This window comes from Rhinolophus sinicus, chromosome 5 (assembly GCF_057876585.1).
Source record: "Rhinolophus sinicus isolate RSI-liver-muscle chromosome 5, RSI-T2T, whole genome shotgun sequence".
Lineage (NCBI taxonomy): Eukaryota > Metazoa > Chordata > Mammalia > Chiroptera > Rhinolophidae > Rhinolophus > Rhinolophus sinicus.
Window position 1 is genome coordinate 7,567,775 of NC_142505.1, and position 23,149 is coordinate 7,590,923.

At 38.7% G+C, this 23,149-nt stretch overlaps 1 protein-coding gene and 1 pseudogene across 17 annotated transcripts in view; one reads left to right on the forward strand and one right to left on the reverse strand.

The window, feature by feature from the left end:
* Nucleotides 1-23,149, forward strand: part of MAP4 (microtubule associated protein 4) — a 151,340-nt gene that overhangs the window by 19,094 nt on the left and 109,097 nt on the right. For 4 of the 17 annotated variants that reach the window (XM_074312432.2, XM_074312435.2, XM_074312438.2 and 1 more), the window contains exon 1: nt 22,511-22,677. The exons of 8 other annotated variants lie outside the window; for them this stretch is intronic. The gene's annotated coding sequence lies outside the window, so the exon portion shown is untranslated. Of the gene's footprint in view, nt 1-17,752; nt 17,911-19,904; nt 20,043-22,510; nt 22,678-23,149 lie in introns of those variants that run through there. 5 more of the 17 variants (XM_088798172.1, XM_088798177.1, XM_088798173.1 and 2 more) reach the window with 4 other exon arrangements.
* LOC148758208 (protein kish-A pseudogene) lies at nt 10,424-14,439 on the reverse strand (annotated as a pseudogene).

Consider the following 23,149-nt stretch of genomic DNA (forward strand, 5'->3'; position numbering starts at 1 on the left):
TAGTATCCTGAGAGTCTTCTTGATAGGAGAATTTGCAATTGAGGAATTTAGTAAGACTTTAATAATTACCCTCTTTTACAGATGAGGAAACAGCTAGAGATCACCCCACAATAAATGGTAGTCACCTCATGCTTTTCTAGCCACCGTATAATGCTTCTCGGTGGAACTTGAAAGTGAATCCATTAAAGAAAAAAATCCATAAAGTCCTTACTTCATTTTTTATCTTTTTATTTGGAAATATTATAGACTGACAGGAAGTTGGAAAGAGTACAGAGTCTGTTGTACCTTCCTCCAGCCACCCCCAAGAGTGAGTGACATCTTAAATAGCTATAGTATAATACCAAAATCAGGAAATTGGCATTACTGTTAACTACAGACCTTATTCAGTTTTCAGTTTTTTAAACATTCATCTGTGTGTGTGTATGTGTGTGTGTAAGTGTGTGAGTGTGTGTGAGTATAATTCTTGCAAACCCCTCCCCCCACTTCTCCTTGTCCTGGCAACCACTAATTTGTTCTCTAGCTTTATAGTTTTGTCATTTTGACAAAAACATAAGATTGGCATCATACAGTATGTGACCTTTTGAGATTAGCTTTTTCCACTAAGGATAGTGCCCTTGTGGCCGTTTGTATCAATAGTTTGTTCCTTTTTGTAGCTAAGTAATACTACGTATTACATAGTATAGATGTTGTGTGTTTTGCTTTATACTGTTGAAAGTCATTTGGGTTGGTTCATATTTTGTTGTTAGGAATAAATCTGCTATGAGCATTTATGTGTGGGTTTTTGAGTGAACATAAGTCTTCTTTTCTTTGGGATAAATACCCAAGAGGGTGATTGCTGGGTTGTATGATAAGTGTATGTTTACTTTTTTAAAGAAATTGTCACAATCTTTTCTAGATTGGTTGTGCTCATTTACATTCCCAGCAGTGTATGAGAGATCCAATTTCTCTACATCCTCACTGGCATTTAGTATTGTCACCGTTTTTTATTTTAGTTGACAGAAGTGCCTTTATATTTTTTATAGTTCTTTAAAAAAAACAGAGCAGACAGCTCATTAAATAGTAAAAAACTTCACATACCTTAAATTCATAATTTTCAGTTGTTTTGTACTTTTGGTATTTGCATTTACATTTTCAATGTTTTATTGAATGTGTAAACACTAAGACTTTTTCCTGTATGGTCTTACACTTAATTGTGTCAAATTGCTTGTAAAATGTGTTTTTTTTTACCCACTGTGTTTTATCCTGGATCAAATCGATAGGGAGATGCAGAGTAACTTGGATTCTTGACATGGATAAAGCACAAGTTAAACCTATTACTGAGCGAATCCACATGTATTCAGGGATGTTTTCTCCACTTTCCCCACCTAATACAATACGGGGTATGACCCTTGCTGTGTTCCTGTTTTCAAGAAGGTGCTAATACTGATCTGCCATCGTCAACCCTATTGATTCACCTCTTGTTCCTGTGTAAGTGCAGTTCCACAGCCAGCCGTCCCCATCTCTTCTTAGACTGTGTTCCAGGTACGACTTCTGTGCGCTTAGGTCCCCTTTCTTTCCCCAGTTACCCAGTTCTCTATTTTTAAGTATCCCAGTATCCCATGAGAATTTCTTATACTTAAGTTGAATCTATTTTATTAAAATAAATGTAATCTGTGTATACGTGAACTTTGCATAAGAGGAATTCATATTTAGGAAGTGATTATTACATCCCAAATATAATTTTTCACTATGACTTGTTATCATTTTGTACAGCAAATATGAGAGACTGTAGTATAGAATCATATCCTTCACATTTGTTGTAGGTTTTATCCCTAAGCTCCTCACATGGCCATGATTTTGTGCTTGCTTTGTACTACTGCTGCCTCTGTACTTTATTCTGTGTGTGGGGGGGGAATCTTTATTTCTGTTTGCTAATTTTTTTCTTCTAAACTGCTGTGACTTAAGAAACCAGATATTAAAATCGAATATAAGCATGTTTAGAAGGTTTTTTTATGACATACTTTTGGCCAATCTGAGGCAGGTTTGTACTGGGTGTTTCACAGTCCTTATAATAACCTTTCTGTGTGGACATTTTCCTTATCTGTAAAGTTGGGGATGATAGAGGTCAGAAAAGATAAGGGCTCAAGTTGCACAGCCAATAAAAAGATTCAAATCTGGATCTGGCCATAGAGTGTGTGTTCTCGGCACAGTGACATGCAGCCTGGCCCCGCGATTCCTTCCAGGCTTTTATTTACTTGGTTCTTAAACACTCGCTGTTGCCATCTATGTAATGATACTTGACCTAGGTGTGATCAGGCACAGCATCCAAAGCCAGTGCATGAGATTGTGATACAAAGACGGTGATGGCCTGGGCTGTTCTCAAGTGTGTTGGTGGAATGGGAGAGTATCTGCATCCTGATCATGTTGCAGCTTCAGACGCAGCTCTAGTGCCTGTGTTCGTTCTAGAGTTAGTATTGTCCGCCATGTTCTTTGTTCTTGTCTCTTTCTCTTCGCTCTCATGCTATTCTTTTAGCTTTCGTACTTTCCTTTTCCTTTTCCTTTTTAAGGGATGGGGAAACCAGGGATGTGTTGTTGAAGAACCAGCATTTTCCCAAATACCTAGTATTTGTGTAGCTGATGATTAAGCTTCACCAGAAGTTTCCTTTTGTTACCAAGTTCAGGAGAGACCAACATTCCAGGTACAGTTTTATCTTGTAAGTGCGGTGAAAATTGGCACTGAGAAAATAACAACATAAACAAACATCGAAACTCCGGCTTACTTCCAAGGATTCAGGGTTATGTGTGGTGTACTGTCGTGTCTGCTTGCCCCAAAAGTTCAGTTTCCCTGTTTAAAGGTACGCTTAATTCTTCCTTCTTGGACTATTATTTATGTTTCTCACTTTGTGAAATTCATTTCATTTTTCAAAATGGTAGCTGTCTTCTGACTCCTTATAAGTTAAATACACTGCGCCAGGCCATCTTACCACATGAATTCCTTCCTCACCCTGCTTGGTCTTTGACACGCTGCCCTGGGCCACCATGACTCCGTTCTCGCCCTTAAACAAGGGCTTGGACTCTTCTCTGTCCTACCTAATGGGTTTAGACTGAATCATTTGGCAAGCAGAAGGTGTCAGGTTTGATTTTTTTTTTTTTTTAATTTTGTTCGTGGTCTAAAGAGAGAAGGAAATTATATCTTTTTCCCCCAATTATTTTTCTTTTTATTGTGGAATATTGGGGAACAGTGTGTTTTTCCAGGGCCCATCAGCTCCAAGTCGTTATCCTTCAATCTAGTTGTGGAGGGTGCAGCTCAGCTCCAAGTCCAGTTGCTGTTTTCAATCTTTAGTTGCAGGGGGCGCAGCCCACCGTCCCATGTGGGAATTGAACTGGCAACCTTGTTGATAGCTCATGCTCTAACCAGATGAGCCACCGGCCGCCCCCAGGTTTGATTTTTAGGGGGATAATTCTGGTGACCATATGGAGAGCTGGGTGAGAAACTGTCAGAGTCCAGGCGGGAAAGGGTTTGAACCAAGACACATGGGGAGCAATAGGAAGCCCAAGCACTCCACAGTCATAATATGGGTCTGGTTAATTACAGAGGTTATCATTACTGGACACTTGCTGTGTGCTAGAAATAATAAGTACTCTCTATGGATTTCACCTGTAACACTCTGTGAACACAGGTCTTAACAGTTTTTTGTTTTTTTTTTAATGAGGAAACTGAGTCATGGAAGGTTCCATAATTTGCTCAAGTTTACCTAGCTGGACAGAGGGAAAGCAGGATAGGAAGTCCGGCAGTCTCATTGTAGAACCTGTACTCTTGACCGTTATGCTAGCTTGGGGTTATATTTTTCTAATCATCAGAGCTGTTCAGCAGTGAAACAGCTACCCTGAGAAGCAATGTGCATCACTTGATGGTCACCAGTCACCTCCATCAAGGGTCCACTCTGTGGCTAGATTACCCGAAGGAGCTTTCTAAAGTGCTGAGAGTCTGTGATTGGCTGTACAGGGAGCCTTTGCTTTGCATGGTTCTGATATGCATACATTTCCCTTACTGTGATTTAGTTAAATGACACTGTTTCCTAATAACACAGTTCAAAATTTACACAGTGTATCAGCTGTAATTGCATCAACTACAAAATTCTTCTATCTGCAAATTACTATGTAAATAACAGGTGTGCATGAGATCAGTGATCTAGCATCTCACTTCTTTCAAAGCCTGTTGGTGACCGGTCACTGCACACCTGTTACTCGGGTCTTGCACAGATAGCGAAGCGTGCAGTTGTGTAGACTCCTTGTCTCCTAGTGATAAACTCATGTGATATTTTATAAAAATGGGTAATTGAGAAGGAACTGACCAATAAAGATGAAAGTGCAGTGAAGAACCCAAAAGTGGAGTGAAATTCAAATAGAATATAAATGGAATTAGAGCAGTAATGGCTCACTGTGGGAATGGTGACACTGCCGCCATTCTGAAGAGACTCAGCCTGAGGAACTCCGTGAAGGTGAGCTCATCCATGTAAATTAAAGGTGGATCATGATTTGGTGAAAAAGGTGAGCTGACCCAGAGCAAGTGACACTGCAAGAGATTTCAGAGTCAAGGAACTCTTGAAGCTACTTTGTGACATTGAAACCACAAAAGATAAAATGCTGGACGCAAATTGCCAAAGCATAGAAAACTTGCTATTTCACATCATAAGTTGCATGATGAGAAGGCTGGCACTGTTCAAACTACTCTTGATAAGCTTTTTCAAAGAAATTATACATTATAATTTTCAATGTTGCTAATGTTTCAAAGTGTACTAAATACATACTAGTTTTCTTGTTTTTTTCATTTCTTACACAATTATACCTGACAGAATTTTTAATGTTTCAACAAGAATATTTAAAGATCACAGACCAATTGTAATTTTTGGCATTGATATTACAGTCTTTGTGCATGGTTTCAGCTTGCTTCTTCACTTTTCTGGCCTTGTGCTACTCTGCAAAATGAAGACTGCCTATATTTAATTGTTGAAAGTTTAATTTTTCTCTTCAGGTTCTAGTGGCACTCTGTAGACTTTTCTTGTAGAAATTTGTATATGCATCTAACAACAAAGCATTTTTTTTCCCAGCAAGCTTTGCTTTAAAAAAAATGTAGTTATTGAAAAGATGTATCTGTTTTAGTAACAAGAAAAGAAACATCCTTGAAGAAAGATGTTAGTTTCATGTGTCTGGTGTTCTCTCTCTGTCTGTCTGTCTGTCTGTCTCTCTTTCTCCCCCCCCTTTGGTAGTAATTTTATTGAGATATTCACATACCATACAATTCACCCATTTAAAGTGTAGAATTCAGTGGTTTTTAGTGTATCCACTGTACATGTAACCATTATTACCATGGTCAGTTTTAGAATATTTTCATTACTCCCAGAAGAAACACCCTACTCTTTAGCCATTACTCCCTAATCCTTCATCCTTTTTACCCCCCCACTCTCCCTAGCCCTTGGCATCCACTAATCTTTCTATCTCTATAGATTTGCCTGTTCTGGACATTTCATATAAATGGGACAATACAATATATAGTCTTTTGTGATGGGTTTCTTTGATTTAGCATAATGTTTTCATCGTTCATCCATCTTGTATCTCATATTAGTACTTCATTCCTTTTTATGGACACATGATGTTCTGTTGTATGTGTTTACCACATTTTGTTTATTCATTCATCTGTTGATGGACATTTGGGTTGTTTCTACTTTTTGGTGGTTGTGAATAATGCTGCTACGAACACTTGCTTGGTAGTTTTTGTGTGGACATGTTTTCATTGGCTACTTGTGTATATACCTAAGAGTGGAATTGCTGACTCATATGGTAACTCTATGTTTAACCTATTGAGGAATTGTCATACAGTTTCCAAAATGGCCGCACCATTTTATATTCCATTAGCAGTATAGGAGGGTTCCAATTTCTCCACCACATCCTCTCAAGTACTTGTTATTATCTATCCTTTTGATTGTAGTCAGCTAGTGGGTATGAAGTAGTATCTCATTGTGGTTTTGACTTTCATTTTCCTGATGACTAATACGCTTATTAGCTACTTGTGTATCATCTTTGGAGAAATGTCTGTTCAGATCATTTGCCCATCCTTAAATTAAGTTGTCTTGTCTTTTTATTACTGAGTTGTACGAATTTTTTTGTATGACCTAGGTACAAGTCCCTTATCAGAAATGATTTATAAATACTTTCTCCCATTCTTTGTGGTGTTTTTTCACTTACTTGGTGGTGTCTTCTGAAGCAGAAAAGATTTTAATTTTGATCAAGTCTAATTATCTACTGTTTAAGTTTGTTTTTTGTACTTTTGGTGCCATGTTTAAGAAATCGTTGCTAAATCTAAGGTCATAAAGATTTATTCCTGTATTTATTCCTTATTCCTCTAAGAATTTTATAGTTTTATAGTTTAGGCCTTTGTTCCATTTTAAGTTAATTTTTGTTTATAATGTGAATGGGGGTCCAATTTCCCTTGTCTTTGTGTGGCTATCCAATTGTCTCAGCACCATTTGTTGAAAAGACTTCGTTCCCTCTTGAATTCTATTGTCACCTTTGTCGAAAATTAATTGACTGTAAATGTGAAGATTTATTTTGAACTTTATTTTTAAAAATTTTTTATTTTTATTGTGGTGAAATATACTTAACAAAATTTACCATTTTAACCATTTTTCAGTGTACAGTTCAGTGGTATTAAATATATCACATTGTTGTGCAATATTTCTGAACTTTCTATTCTGTTGCATTGATCTTTATGTCATGCTTGTATTAGTACCACATTGTTTTGATTATTGTAGCTTATAGTATGTTTTGAAATCGGGAAGTGTGAGTCCTCCAACTGTGTGTTTTTCTAATTCAGGATTTTTTTTGGCTATTCTGGGTACTTTGGATTTCCATGTGAATTTTATTTTATTTTTTTTAAAATCTCCCCTCCCCTGCAATCCCCATCTCCCTCCTCCTCTCCTGTGAATTTTAGGATTAGCATTTCAGTTTCTAGAAAGGAGCCAGCTGGGATTCTGATAGGATTACATTGAATCTGTAGATGAGTTTGGGGAGTATTACCATCTTAACAATGTTAAGTCTTCCCACCCATGAACATGGGATGTCTTTCCATTTGTTTAGATCTTTTTCACCAATGTTTTATATTTTTCAGAGTGTAGGTTTTGCACTTCTTTTGTTAAATTTGTTTCTAAGTATTCTTTTTGATGTTTTTGTAAGTGGAATTGTTTTCTTAATTTCATTTTTGGATTGTTCATTTCAAGTGTTTGGTGCTCTTTTAACACTGACCTTGTTGATTTTAAAACTTTGCAGGAATCAAGGGTCTTCTTACTGGCTTGTAATTACAAGAAGTGGAGGCTTGTATTGTAAGGTGCTCTTACGAAAACTTTATTTCAGCATTGGCTTTCAAGAAGCTTGTGGTCAGACTTTGAGCTATTAGTGATCGCTTTTTAGGTCACTTGTGCTTAGAAGTTCCAAACTGATGACTACATATGCCACTTGTATGTTCAGTGTGACTGATTTTCAAAAGCCCTTTCAGTTATAAAGCAGATGACTTGGCAACAAAAATGCCTTTCATTCATATCATTCTTTTGTTTTCTTGGTGGGAAGAGCCCAGTTAAGAGGAACAGTTAGATTTTCGTGGTTTACCAGCTCACATTAGAGGAAGTCTATAAAGGATTGTTGAGCCAAACAGCTTTCAGATTAAAAACCAATCTATTAGGAAGGCAGGAACCTCTTGCAGATACTTTGGTTAACCTGTAGTTTAGTGTAAGAAGAGTTGAGGCTCTGACTTTTGAGATAAAATCTTAAATTATGTAGGCATGCTTCTGATAAGTATAGTTTTATCATCTGCATCAGAACCATTTGGGCTATTTTGAAATGCAGATTCCTGGGCCTCTACCCAAACTTAGCAAATCGGATCCTAGGAACAGGATGCTGTAATCTATTGGATGCTGTAATCTTCCCACCGATGTCCACGTTAAAGTTTTAAAACTGCTACTAATTGTGTACCTCCTTCTCTTAAGAGAAGGTTTTTACCAGAATTGAAAATTCCAAATTGTAGGTCACAGGCAGCCCTTAAAACAAGAAGGAACAGAAGATATCAATATATTTTACGTAGTAAGGATTATTAGTATTGATTCGTCAAACTTCTGTTTCATTTATATGTGTGTGAGTGTGTGTAAGTGTATGTGTGTGAATATGGGTCATTATATAAAATGAATTATTTCCCCATTGGTTGTGATCAAAAGAGAAAAATTAAAGACCTCAGAAGTAGAAAAATGTGCAACATATTTTACTTAACATTAGTTTGTGTCTGCCATGTTCCTGGAATTGGGCTAGGTGCTGGTGAATACCCAAAGATCACTGAAAATCCTTGCTCTTGAGCCCACAGTTTATAAAGGGTAATAGGCACATAAATAGTAGTTTTGTCAGGGGTGTGCTAGAAACACGTCCTATAGAGTGAGTGCTCTGCAAGTCATGGAGACTTTCGTAGAGATGCAGATAGTTGAAGTGGGTCTTGAAAAGGTGGAATAGAAAAATGGCATTTTAGTCTTAAGCGAGAGAATTATTATAGGATTGAAGGGGAAGGTTGACCTAAATGATTTCTGATTTAGGGTATGGGGCACTTAGCACTCGTATTCACGTTCCCTCACTCATTCTGATGATGCTCCTGAGTGCTTGGGGATCACAGCGCACGAGATGAGGGGAGGTCCTGTAACAAACAGCTTTTCCTCTTCCTGGAGGCACTCTCTTTCCTTTCCTGGGAACTTTGTTGACTGGAGTTTACTCCTTTTCAGATTTTGTTTCATGTTGGTGATGTGTTCCTGTCCTCACTGGATATATCTGGAGACACTAGAGTCCTAGACAGGGTGGGGAGGGCATGTGAGATCTGGGGAAAGCCTGATGCATTTCAGGGGGGCACATTCCCTGCCTACTTTTGTCTTCTTCAGAATACTTTTCCTACTCTACGTCAGTATTCTAACTCTAGTCTTCCTCTCTCACCATCTTTGTGTTTTCTCTTGCTGTCGGACAGCACTCACCTTTAGAATGTCATACAGCGGGGCCATAAGCCAGAAGAGAGTGTTCGCTTTTGCTCCTTATCTTTGTCTGGGGTCGAGCCTTTCATCAGTTGATTCTGCCGCACGCTGACACATGCAAACTTAGGGAGATTCACTCTAAACAGTGTGGATCTCTTTTGTGTTTCCTGAGTCTTTTAAAGCAGAGACTGATCTCTGACCACCTAAGACGAAGGAACTGCCTGGACAGGGTGTGGAGGTGCGCTCTCTGCTATGTCAGAGTGCGTGGCCTTGGCTCCGTACCTCACCGTGTGCCCCTTGGAGCCAGGCAGAGAGCGGGCACACCCCATGTGCGTGACTCCCCAGATATACAGTAAATGATGAATAACAACTTTGCTTTTTTTTTTCACGAATTAAAAAATATAGGAGTAGTAAAGTTAATAGGCGATGAATGCTAATGCGTGACAGTTTCATTTTTTCACTAGACATTGAAAGAGATTCCATGGGGGTGAGGTCCGTAGTGGTGTTGGTGGGGAAGCTGACTGGGTACAGGTTCCCATCCTTCAGGAGCTGGGTTTCAGTCTTTGCCGTTAGATTCTGACTTTTCAAATGAGACTGCCTTTCACTGATTACAGCTCCACTGTTTCCTGTGGCTGCCCCTACCCCTCACCCGATCTTGACTTGTTCTCAATGGGAAGGATGATGGGTGAGCATGGATTCAGAACAAGAGAATATAGTTTGGGGCTATTTCACCTAAGCTTTAGGAGAGCGAGACAAACTACCTCTTTGCCCAGCAGAGAAGACTTTTTAAGTGACTGGATTGCTTCTGCTTCCCAGATCTTTGGAAAATAGTGCAGCAACACCAAGATTTTGCTTTTCTAAGCACTCCCTTTCCCCCACATCTTTTTTTTTTTTTTGTGCTAACCCTTCCCCATCTGGAACATGTGATGTCATTGGGCAAGACAAGTCCTTATATTTACCTGTGTGCTCACTAGCCTGCTCACTTTCCCATTCCCAATACCCTCTACCTCTCAGTGTTGGAGATGTCTCTTTATCTGTTTAATGGGCGTTGTAGGTGGAGGTAGGGGGAGAGAGTGTTTATATTGAGTCTGACTTTGCAATGTATTTAATGATCTTTTTAGCTCTGCCTTGAACTTGCTGTAAAAGTTTCTGTGTGAGGCAGTGGGAGGTAGTCGTTAAGAGTTGTGGTCCAGCACTTTTCTAGTTGCATAACCTCAGGCCAGTTATTTCACTTCTTAAGTACCTTGGTGTCCTCATTTAAGTACCTTGGGATAGTAGTATACTAGAATTGTTCAACATGTTAATTGAATTAATATGTGTAAAGTGATTAGTGTCTGGAAGATAGTGTTGAGGTGATGCTGGAGAGGAAGCCTTGTTTTTCATACAAATCCGACCCCAAAGTATGTTCAATATTGGTCCTAAAATATGATATTTGCTTTTTAATGGTCACAACGATTTTTTAACTGGCATTAAATCATTCTGAAAGTCTTTCTGTTCATCTGTAGCCAGATACCAAAGAAAGGGGAAAATTCTGTAGAATCGGTGATTTTTAGAAATGGTCAATATGTGAGCTGTTTTTTTCCCTATGATTTCTTTTATTCCTTTTTATTGCCCGAACAGTAAAAATAGATCTGGTTTCCTAGGTTATCACAGCTTGTAACAAAAAGCTTTTTGATAAAGTTGGCTGTTGGGTCAGTAGGATGAGATCATTCCTTCCTAAGTAGTTTGTAGTGTCCAAAGTATTTGTTGAAACAAAAGCCTGCCGAGTAAGCTAACCACACAATAAGCCTGCCTTTGTGGTTATGGTCAGGGCAGGGCTGTGGGTATTCTATGTGATAGAATGCTGCTGATAGCTAGAAGAGGGTGAAAGGTACTTGGCGCAGTACCGGTGCCCTCTGGCTGGCCACGTGTAGGAAGAGATTAGAACGATAAAGGGGCTCAGGATACACTTAAGGTTGGAACCTGGGTTTAGGCCTAACTTCTTTGAGGTGTGATGAATTAATTGAAAACAGAGTAACTCTTCTACATTTGGATCAGTGCATCTCTAATTCAAAACATGAAAGACATTTTTAAAGTAGAGAGAGGTGGATGCCATGGAATTGTATGCTCTAAAATGGTTAATGGTATGTTATATAAACTTCTCCTGAATAAAACAAATAACTACCGTGTTTCCCCAAAAGTAAGACCTAGTCGGACAATCAGTTCTAATGCATCTTTTGGAGCAAAAATTAATATAAGATCCAGTCTTATTTTACTATAACACCAGGTATAATATAATATAATATAATATAATATAATATAATATAATATAACATAACATAACATAACATAATATAATATACCAGGTCTTATATTAATTTTTGCTCCAAAAGACGCATTAGAGCTGATTGTCCAGCTAGGTCATATTTTTGGGGAAACTCGGTAGGGACAACTGGGAGGAAAACTTATACTCACTTTTCGTACCAAATTATACTCACTGTTTGTACCAAATTAATTTTCTTTTTTTAATTGAGGAAGGGGGACAGGACTTTATTGGGGAACAGTGTGTACTTCCAGGACTTTTTTTTTCCCAAGTCAAGTTGTTATCCTTTCAATCTTAGTTGTGGAGGGCGCCGTTCAGCTTCAAGTTGTCCTTTCAGTCTTAGTTGTGGAGGGTGCAGCTCAGCTCCAGGTCCAGTTGCCGTTGCTAGTTGCAGGGGGCACAGCCCACCATCCCTTGCGGGAGTCGAACCGGCAACCTTGTGGTTGAGAGGACGTACTCCAACCAACTGAGCCATCCAGGAGCTCAGCAGCAGCTCAGCTCAAGGTGCTATGTTCAATCTTAGTTGCAGGGGGCAGAGCCCACCATCCCTTTCAGGACTCGAGGAATCGAACTGGCAACCTTGTGGTTGAGAGCCCACTGGCCCATGCGGGAATCGAACTGGCATCCCTCGGAGTTAGGAGCATGGAGCTCTAACTGCCTGAGCCACCAGGCTGGCCCTGCAATTATTTTTAACCTTTTAAACCGCAGTTACTTTTGCACCAACCTAATATTTATGCTCTCTTACTAGTTTATTTATTCAATCATTTACTTGTAACAATATGGATTCATGAATATTTATTGTACATTTTGGATTACACTCCAATACTATATTTTGCTCAAATTGGTTCCAGCTTTGGTCATTGGAAGCTCTTAGTTGACACCTGTGTTCTTTTGACATGCACCTTTAAAATTAAAAAGAAAAAGATCATTTCCTAACTTTCTGGCATTACAAGATGTTCCAGGCTTCGCTTGTGTATTTGTTGCCCCCGTCCTAGAATTAGTTATTTCTCCAAGAGGCCCTGGTTCCTTTTTCGGAGAATGGTATTAGGAACCAAGACCTGGGTACTAGGGTGCTCATTGCTTACGAGGGTGTCCCCTAAAGATTTTAATTACACTTTATCTGTGTTTGAAAGGAATGGAAACGCTGTATTTAAGGGGAAAAAATTAGGTTTGCTGCTGTTTTTTTTTTTAATTTTTATTATCATTCTGTAATTGTTCTATTTTGCTCTTTTCATTCTAAGAATGCAGTTTTATTTAGAGAATGACAGTTAGTTGGTCAAATTTATGCTTAAGACATTTATATACCTTAACCAGAGAGGTTGCGGAGGCTACAACATCAGTCAGCTATTCTAAACTCTTTTATGCTAAATATGAACATTTTCCCAATATCATTCTTAAGTCACATCTCATTTATCTTCTTCCTTAAGAACTGCACAGGCTTATTTTAAATAGTTTAAAAGACCTGTAGTAAACTACAGAGTTTGCTAAGAGTAGAAGTACTCCGGTTAATGCTCCAAATGGTGTGGCCAGAGGAAAAGCATGCATTATTAAATATGAATGCAATCCTTAGCAACACAAATTGAACATTTTTTTCAATAAAAACCTAGTCCAATATAAGGTCTCATTCTATAAAGATATATCATTTCCAAATCACAGTGAAAAGAACTTGAATAATTTACCATTTTTGTTTTCTACTATGTGCCTTACAGACACCTCACTAAAAACAGGCAGCTGACACAACAGAATGACATTTACAGAATGTAATATTGTAGGAACAGTACTGAGATTGATTGTTACAAACTCTTTGAGTATTAAATGGTTACATCCTAATTATTTATATAGAACAATTGGTCCAATAACAAAAACAGAGAACAGCAGCTGGAAATTTATCTCATCCAATGTTCAGAGATAAAAGGGTTAACCATTCTTTCCATCATTTTCTGAAGATATTCCCCTTTTCATATTGAAATCTGACAGCAATTAAATTCCGGCATTTTTCCAAGCTACTGCATGAAGAGGATTCTGAAGGCCATCACTGTACAGCACACCGCCACATGAAGACTCTGCCGTTCACCAGTTCTGGCACTTCCAAAATATACCCCATAATCCAGTGTTATTTCTGTCCAGGATGCTGGGTGCCAAGGATCGGATATAAGCACAGGTACATATAAGCACAGGTACATATAAGCAGCAAGATTACAGTCAACAGACTGAAAATTGAAAATGGCAGACATAGTGAGGCCGGCGAAGCCTCAGCCACGTCACCCTTCCCGGTTTGCTTCTAATTTAGACTTCTCCCATGCTTTTTCTCTTTTCTGCCTACCTCTTGTTAACTGCAGTTTTATTGCAATATACTTGTACTACTAAATCTTAAAATATGTAAAATGCCATTACATTAGTGGTCTGTAGCTATAAAATAGAGGATTTTAACCATTGAGATTACTACTTTAGGAAATATGAATACGCATTCTTGCTCTTTCCTTAAAGCATTGGTGTTAAGACAGAGCTTTTCGTCTCATTGACTAACAAATTCTTGAAAGAGGAGGCAGTGGTTATCGCTTCCTAGGAAAAGTAAGACCTTTTGGACGAGTGAATCAAGTTCTGATTAAGCTCCAAAGGTATTACCACTGGTTTCTTAGTATGTGGGTTTTTTTTTCCTCGTTTTTTTTTTCTCTCTCTCTCCCATCTTTCCTGTCTGGTGACTTTTGTGGTTTAGTTAAACCCAGCCACTAAAATACAGCCACGATTCTACTACCATTAGGAACTGTTTAGAATTGGTGATTATTTAAATAGCTCCAATGCTGGAATCGCTTACTTCACTCCTCCAGCATCCTGGCAGATAAAGTGAATGAATGAGTGAAGCTGGCTGGAGTGAGAGAATGCACCGTACACTGTCTGAGTGGGTGTCACAGAAGGCAGTTCCTTCTCCGCTCCAGTATGTTACTGCTGAGTGGGAATGCGTGCTAGCTGGCTGATCTTGTTTGGAAAGAAACTGTCAGTCTGTATTTTCATGCAAAAATTTCTGATTTTTGAGATGTTGACACAGTTTTTCCAACACCCTCTGTAGTCCACTGAGGGCCCTGTTTGGCCTGGGGTTGCTACTTTATGATCTCTGCTCAAGTGCTTCTCTGGTAGGTTCAGGGAGCACTCGCTTTGGGGAGGGAGCTTTGGGCTGGGTGGGAGTTGGAAGGCTGGTTCGGATTTTAGCTTTACCATTCGTTAGCTGGCTGCCTTTGGGCAAGAGGAAACCTCTTTGGCTCTCACTTTACTACTTGTAAAATATGAGAGGAAACTGGATAATTTAAGGTGACCCCTTTCTCTTTATTATTTTATATTTTTATGCATGTGGTTTTTAAATGTATTGGAGTGACATTAGTTAATAAGACTATATAAGTTTCAAGTGTACAATTCTATATTATATCATCTGTGCATTGCATTGTGTGTTCACTACCCAAAGTTAAGTTTCCTCTCTCCATATTTTGAGCCCTTTACCCTCTTCAACCTTCCTCTACTCCCCTCCCCTCTGATAACCACCATACTGTTGTCTGTGTCTATGAATTTTTGTTTTGTTTGTTTGTTCCTTTCTGTTTTATATCCCACATATGAGTGAAATCATATGGTTCTTGTCCTTTTCCATCTGACTTATTTTGCTTAGATATTTTTATGCATGTATTTCACTTGAGCTGTGAAACAATGACCATTCATGACTCAAGGACATCAGGAAGTTAGCTTTACCAGTCTAAGAGCTTTAGTCACAGAGGAGACCGGTTTGTTTTCTCCAAGTGTGGCTTCATGTGGTCTACAGGGGATTCTTGGCCACTGTCTTGAACTCTCAGCATGCTTGTGCCTCCAGTCAGTGTCTGGCAGATGTGCACATATTAATTGGTGATGCATTTTTATATTTCTGTTTCTTCAAGTAAAGGTAAATTGATTTGAATGCGACGAAAACTGTGTCTGTGTCGATTTGTGCGTTGATAGGTGGGGTTTGGGGGCATAGTTGTGATGAGTGGAAGTAGTAAAGCTGGCAGTGGGCAGTATTAGTAATGGAGAATATATTATCATTTTTATCATTTGATTGGTTTCATTGTTTTTAGTTTAAGCTAATCAATCAATGGCAGTTGTATATGGGTGTAATGATATATTTAGTGTTTTTTGCTTAAAATCAACTAAGATTGTAGGATGACTTGTATGAATCACTCACAGCAAAACTGAAATCTGAAAAACGTACGTTTTGGAATTTCCTGTACAGAGAGAGAAGAAAAGATTGTTGTTACCTTCTCCTTTGACTTCAGACTGCTTTTTATTAAGAAGGTGGTTTTATAGGAAGCTTAAGATATTTTATAAAAATATTAAAGACAAATAAATTTTTAATGTACTTCAAGAATGCATGTTAGTGGTGCTTTACATACTTAGATCAGCTGTAGCATTTTGTAAAACTGTCCATTTTGTTTGTCATTGTCTTTGGAATAAAGTATCTTGGTATAAGGTGATTTGGTCAGAAACTTATGAGGACCAGTTTAAATTTCTGCTTTGTGTGGATTGACAGTTTTCACAGAAATCTTAGTATTTGTTTGGGATGTAATATGAGCATTCATGATTTAGTCTTGCATGGGAATGGCTAACTGTTTACAAGTAATTCAATCCTCTGTGAGTCTTACAAAGCAAACTTAATCCTAAATCTTTAAGTAGAAATCTAATCTGATAGAATACTAGACAGGTAGGTTTTATGTTTACACAGTAACTGCAGCAATTTTGGCCAAAACACTTGAATTTAGTATTATGATCCAATATATTAGCTAACTGTCATTGTGTAGTTTTTTTTGTAAATATCATATACGTACTCAGAAGATCTAGAAAAGGCTTTCTCTTTAGTAGTCAGACTTTGCTGTTTAGTGCTAATGACAATAATTTAGGAGCCCCTAGATCAGCATACTAGTTTTTTTAAAAAAGTGTGTGAGTATATACATGCCTAAAAATTTAGTACTTTTTTAAATGCAGTGTGTGGCACTTAGTATTAGGTCAAGACATACCTAAACAGTTTTTATAAGTCAAAACCAGTCAAATATCAATAATTTTATATGGTACCACCTAATAAATATTTAATACATTTTGTTGATTTGAACAGTCAAATCACAGTCAGAATGGTAGGCTTAAAAACAACTTCGTGGCTAATTCTTCTCGTTACAAATCCAGTGAGGAGACTTGCCCAAGCTCTTATGTCCAACTCTGACGGGGTAAAGAAAGGCCAGATGATCAGCCAATGATGAACTGTTTTAAATCTGACTTGAGTTACTGTTAAAAGCTTGGGTGTTTTTTCTCTCTCTTCTTTTGTAGAAATAAAGGCATAATCAGAAGCTATGTATTTGACCTCTGGCTTATGCCCATAGTACCCTTTAGAAATAATCACAAATACCATTTTCAGATGAGATACTTACAGAGTTTATAATACTTTAAATGTACTCCTTAGAAAATTAGGAGGGTAATAGAGTAACAAATGAAGTCTCATGTAATTTATTAGTTTATACAAAGTTTCTAATAATTTTGGCTACTTGTGACGGAAACAAGTCAGAATGTGAGATGGATGTGTTTTGGGATGGATGTCTGTGAAATTTTCACAGGCCTGTTTATAGAAATGGAAGGTCCTTCATGTTCATGTGAAAACTATCTCGCTGCGTTTTTGTGGTCTTAAAACCAAAGAAAGCTGGTTCTTCTACCAACTGGTGTAATTTTTAGAAAGTCTCTTTGTTCATCCGTCTCTTTACTTGTCCAGTGAGGATGTTAGGTACGTGAGATCGCTGTGTTAGATGAGCAGTTAATGTTCTCTGCTGTCACGTGCCCAGCAGTTCCGTGGCTTCACACCATTAAGGTTTATTTCTTGGCTTCATGTGATGATTGAAGACTTCCAGCTCCTCACATCTGGTGTCTTGGAGTCTTCCACGGGATCCTTTTTATTTATTTTGTCGAGAGCCAAGAGCACGAGCAAGGAGGAGCTTAGTAAATGTTCTGGGGTAAAGCGTATTACTTCATCGTGCATTCCTTTGACAAAACCCAGTTACATGGTCTCTGCTTTTAACTGCTGGAGGGAGGACATGTTGTCTTCCAGACTTCCCAGGAAGCAGCCGCGGGATTGGTGAGCAGTGGGCACATCTCTCCACACTCCCATTCACCACCAAAATCTTTGTGCTGTTGCATGTTATGTTTTGTACCTTTGCGTACTCAGAATTTACTTCAAAATTTCCTGGAAAGAAATTTAGTTTGGAGGTCTTTGTAACTTTAGTTTGTAAACTCTTAGGCTACTTGCTGTATTTAGGAGTTTTCCCCCTCAAGATGGTTTCATTATGTTATTATTGTTATTTTTTGTAATTTCATTTGTGGCTTAAACTTCTTTGATCTCATTATTCCTTGCTTATTTTTGAAGGATTAAAAAGGCATTTATGGCAAAACTGTCCCAGTGCTTGTACAAGGAAGACAGTAGCGCACAGCCAGCGTCAGAGCCACCAAGTGGGTGTCCACCCTGTCGTCTGTCGGCCCACTCGCAGGAGGGAGAGCAGACAAACCGTACACTGTCGTTTAAAGGTCAGCACATGCAGACTTGCAGACCAATGGAGAAGCACATTCCAGGGAGGAGGCAAAGTTCTTTTCGCCTTCTGCCCACTTAGGAGTAAATTTGGAGAGTCAGCAAAAGCCTTTCAGCTTTGATTTCAGCTGCTGTTTTAGAGTTAGCTCCCCCACCTTCTTTCTGTGATGCAGTATATATACCTTTTTGTACCTAACTACCAAGCAGAATTCCTCATTCCTCACGGACACAACCTATGTTAGTACATCTGATGAGAGCGTGCTAAGCCTGAATATGAAATGCCTTCTTTTCTTAAAATATACAAATAGCTCGAAAAGAATGCCACCGTTCAGTTTGCATTGTATTTGAATCACACTTTCCTTGTGTAGTTCCCCTCCAGTAACACCCCCCGGCCCCCAATTTTTAATTTCCTTTTTTCTCTTATTGGCAGAAAAATACATGCCATCTGTATCTTAGGAAATTCAGCTTTTAAAAATCATATTGTTTGTGGAAAGGTTAATTTTGGACAGAGTTGTTTCTAGAGCTAAGGCATTACCGTCATCTTGGGATGTGTCATTCCTCTTATAGGTTAATTTTACTATTACTCGGGTACTGTGGCTTTCCTAGGATGCTGTGTTCATTTGTCATTTTCCTGGAATCTGTGCTGAAATTCAGTTCATTTTCAGAAAGGGTGTCTGGAAAATAAACTTTTTGGACTTATTACATGTTTGAATGGGATCCACTTTGGTCCTCACTTGATAAATGGGTTGTGTATAAAACGTTAGGTTCAAAATGTCTGTTTTAAAAGGCACCAACCACTCCATTACTTTCTAGCATTCATTGTCGCTATTAGAAATCAGAAGACAGTCTGTTTCTCATAGCTTGGTATAAGCATTGCTTGGGCACTTTTCTGTTTGTTTTCCTCTTTCCCCCTCCCGTCCCTGTCTCTCTGCTCCCACCGTCATCCTTGTGTGTCCCATCCTCCCTTTTTGCTGTGATGTGTCATGTGTACCTTTTTGTATATAAAATATATATGCAACGTTTAAAAAATAATAAAGAGATAAATATCCATGAGTCTACCACTCAGCTTACAAATTTGGACTTTTTGAAGCCCCTTGTTTGTCCCGTCCCTTTTGACTTTTTGACTTCCAGAGTGTATCACTATCCTGAATTTTTTGCCTTTCCTTGTGTTTAATAGTTTGAATACAAATGTATGATTCCTTAACACTATGTTACTGAAATTCATCCATGTTGATATGTGTATCTGTAGTTAATTTATTTTTTGTGTTGTATTGATTTCATTACATTAATATAAAATTTAATCTGTTCTTTGTTGATGTACATTTCATTTGGTTTTAGATTCTTGTTGTTATGAATAATACTGCTCTGACATTCTTGTACATGGATGCAGGAGTTTATCTAAGGTATCTAGAAATGGAAAGCCGGGGTCTAAGGATATGTAAGACCGGGTCTTATATTAATTTTTGCTCCAAAAGATGCATTAGAGCTGATGGTCCGGCTAGGTCTTATTTTCGAGGAAACACGGAAACATGGTAGCTCTCAATTGTGGGTGTTGTTCAGAATCAGCCCTGAATCATTCTGCTCCAGTGGCTTTGCACTTTTAATGTAGATCTTGACTTCTATTTCAGGTACAATGTTAAAAGCTATGTTAATAGTTACTTGAAAGATTCCTTTGACTTTTCCCTTTGCTTGTTCAGTTTTCACTTAATAGTACTTTTACTTCTAGGCTTTTTTCCCTTCTCTGTTTGAAAGCCTCTGTAAAGTACTTTTTAAAGGTATAGCATTTATCACCACTAACGCCATTCTGCAAAATGCCTCCTAAGTACTTGTGTAGAGTTTATGCCTTCCTATTTCCTTCTCAGAGGGGCTGAGCTACTGTATCCCAGTGCTGATTCTGTCCTGGGACCAACAGTGGAAGGTCCTTCCAGCTGGGCAGACGTCAACATCAGCAGGAGAAGGCTGGTGTCATGATATAGAACAGAGCACAGCTAGCAGTGCGCATGTGCGCTGAGTGAGAGCCTACAAGGCGTCCCTTTATTATACTAGATGCCAGGATAAAAGGTGAGAACGACGCTGTCCTTGCCATCTGGGAACTCAGACGCCAAGGGGGGCTCTGGAAGAGACACACGTTGTAAGTAAATAATTCTAGAATTATCAGCACAAATCTCTGTCTCCTCTTAGTTCTGTCTTCCATTTTCCTTCACTTTCACTGATAATCTTATACAATAAAATATGGTATATACTATATGGCTCTGGACTTCAGAGAGAAACTCACTTTGCTTACAGGAGAGGTTTTCCTTAAATAAAATAGTTCTCAAAAGCTAAGAGTTGATCAAATGTGACTATTCCTCCATTCATCCAATTTCTTCAGCAGTAAGTGATCTTAAAATGACATAATTTATTACTCCTGGACAGAGATGTGAGCTGATATTATACTTAACATTTGAATAATTATAAAAGTTTTAATATTTATACAGTGATGTTAACATTGATGGTGATCGGTGATCTCTTGAATGAAAACCTGTTTGTTTCTGCCCCATTGCATCATGTTGTGCTTTTCTGAAAGCAGAGAGCTATTTTTATTGCTCTGCCTAATAATGATAAGATGACCAACATGGGCAGCTGGCTTATGTGGTTGCTCTGTTGGCTTTCTTTCCATGATGGCTTTGGCACATGCTATGTTTGGAAAGTAGAAGAAATGAGGTGAATTTTCTTAATTAGTAATGACCCTTCAGACTTTAATCTGTTTATTCTTTTTCCAGTTCTGAAGAATTTTTGTAGTTTTGGCATCTCTGATTCATTTCAAATTAGACACTTTTTTTTATTAACTTCTGTCACACCATTTTAGAACTGTTCAGCTCTAGCCCCTTTGTTTTGTTGGCGTTTGTTTTTGCCCATCGTCTGTGTAAAGTAATTCACTAAGGGAAGATAATATGCGTCATTTAGACATGGCCTTTGACTTTTGAGACCTAGTAGTTTACAGGAGCTGCTGGTATATACAACTGATTACAGCGTAGATCAGACTGTACCATTACAATAAAAGTATAGATGATGTGTTCTGAATGTCTCTGGGAGAACAGATTCTGAAAAGGAATCACAGAAAAAGAGATAGGATGTGGGCCTTGATTTCAAGACTGACAAACGAGGGAGTGAAGAGAATTTGAGGTGTGGAGAGCAGTATCAGCAAGATGGAGGGGGGAGGAAGAAACTTTCCTCTACTCTCAAGGTTCTTTGGGCTGGTCCAATCATCAAATAGACACGAGACAGATTAACAAGAGAAAGTGACCAAATGTCATTACATACACATGTATGCCAATCCCGCATCCATGAGAGCATGAGAAAGTCAGAGACCCCACATGCAGGAGAGGTTCAGAGACAGAAAGGGAGAATGGGTGTATAAGGCATTCTGAGCTGGGGGTGAGTAATGCGCCCTGAGGCTTCAGAAGGTCATTGCAGGGAGAGCACACGTTCAGTGATCAGTGCTTTACCTGCCATACAGGTAGGTCAAAAGTCATTTCTGATTTTAACTCTTGTCATGGGCCGGCCTCCTAATTTAAATTCTTCTAGATAGTTAAAGGAGGGGGAGCAGAGTTCTTCTTGAGCCTGCAGGGTTTCAGGTGCCTTTAGCTCAGAATAATCCGCATACCACTGAGGCACATCTTGGGGTTGCTTGTTCTGAACCCCTACAAAGGGTATATGTACAGTGATAATAATGTCAATGGAATGCTTGTAAAACGGCAGCTGGTCCCATGGGACTAAAATATAGGGCGACCCTACGTGGAAACCTACTGATGGTTGTGGTAGGTGGCAGGACTGTGTCTTCTAGGGTTGAGTGGCCTTGATATCACACTATGGAGGGTTTTTGTTTTTGATTTTTAAAATAGGCATTGGGGTCCTTTTAAATCAACTGGGGTGTTTTCTTGGTGTTAGGACTCTTCCCAACTGCCTTCATCCTGTAAGGAGAAAAGGTAGGGCAAAAGAAAAAAAGTCAGTTTCGAAGTATAGTGATGTCGTGTCAGATGAAAGCAGAAACTAAAATTCTAAGATTCTGCCAATTTTGCCACACCCTGCTTCTGTTTCTGGTGTTCTCTGGCTCTCCTCTTAGCCTGGTCCTCAGTCCCAGCTTCTTTTATGAGTGACTTGTTTATTCTGTTTCCCTTTTTATCATCTGTTAAAGTAAGGGAATTGGATCCTAGATTATTGGAACTGGTGTTTTTAAACAAGGCTTTGGAGATCTGAAGAGGTTAGAAATAATTTTTGGATTGTTGTAAGCAGACTCTGAAATTTTTTTGGTTTTAATTAGACTGAGGAAGAATATCTGGGATGAATAGTAAAGTTTTTAAAAAATATTTTCTCTTTAATAATTAAAAAAAAAAATTGCACACCTGAAACTAATAATAAAAGAAAAGAAAAAAGACTTTCTCTTTTTCAAAATTTGGGGGCATCAGGCATTGTCAAGTATCATCTTAAAATTCACTCCCTCTTTTTAAATTGAGATAACGTTGAAGATTCACTCTTCAGGATGGTTGTAGCAGAAATGTAAGTGCTGTGTCATTGTCGTCTCTTGTTTTGGCCCAGATAACCAGACTTCGGCAGACATGCTGTCTGTATCACATGGCTAACAGTGGGAGGTATCTAGTGTAGATTCTTCTTCTTGGAGAAACAGATTTAAATTCTCTTCAACAGAAATGGGGCAGGCAGGTGCCTGTTTAGACATCCAAAATGCATTCGGTCAGGACTGAACAAAAGCTGCCGGGATAGTTCCTGTAAGTAAGCAAGCTAGACTTTCAGCCTCGTGCTGCCAGGTTTTATGTATGTGAGTATGTCCGCGTCTGTGTATGCAGTGGTTTTTATACGTAGAGGACAGGTCTCTCAAAAATAGCAGTGGGCAAAGGAACTCTGTTTTGGGGACCACATGGAAGTAGAATGTCTGAGCGGGGTGATGGCCTCAGCTATTCTAGTAATTAAGGGCTTTCTCCTGTTGCTAATCCTGACGAACAGGACAAATGGTTGGGAAAGAGCCCATAAAGCCTGGCAATTCCATCAGTTCCTAATAGTACAGCTGTTGTCCTTGAAGTGTGTAGGGAGGCACCTGGGGGTAGAAAATTAAATCATTCTCCAGGGAGTTTGGAGTTTATTGCTCAGGATAGTCAAGATGTTGCTGAATTGTCTGTTGCCATTGCCAGTCTGGTTCTGGGAGGTGCAGGAGAAATTCCGATCAGCCTAGGGGATCATATG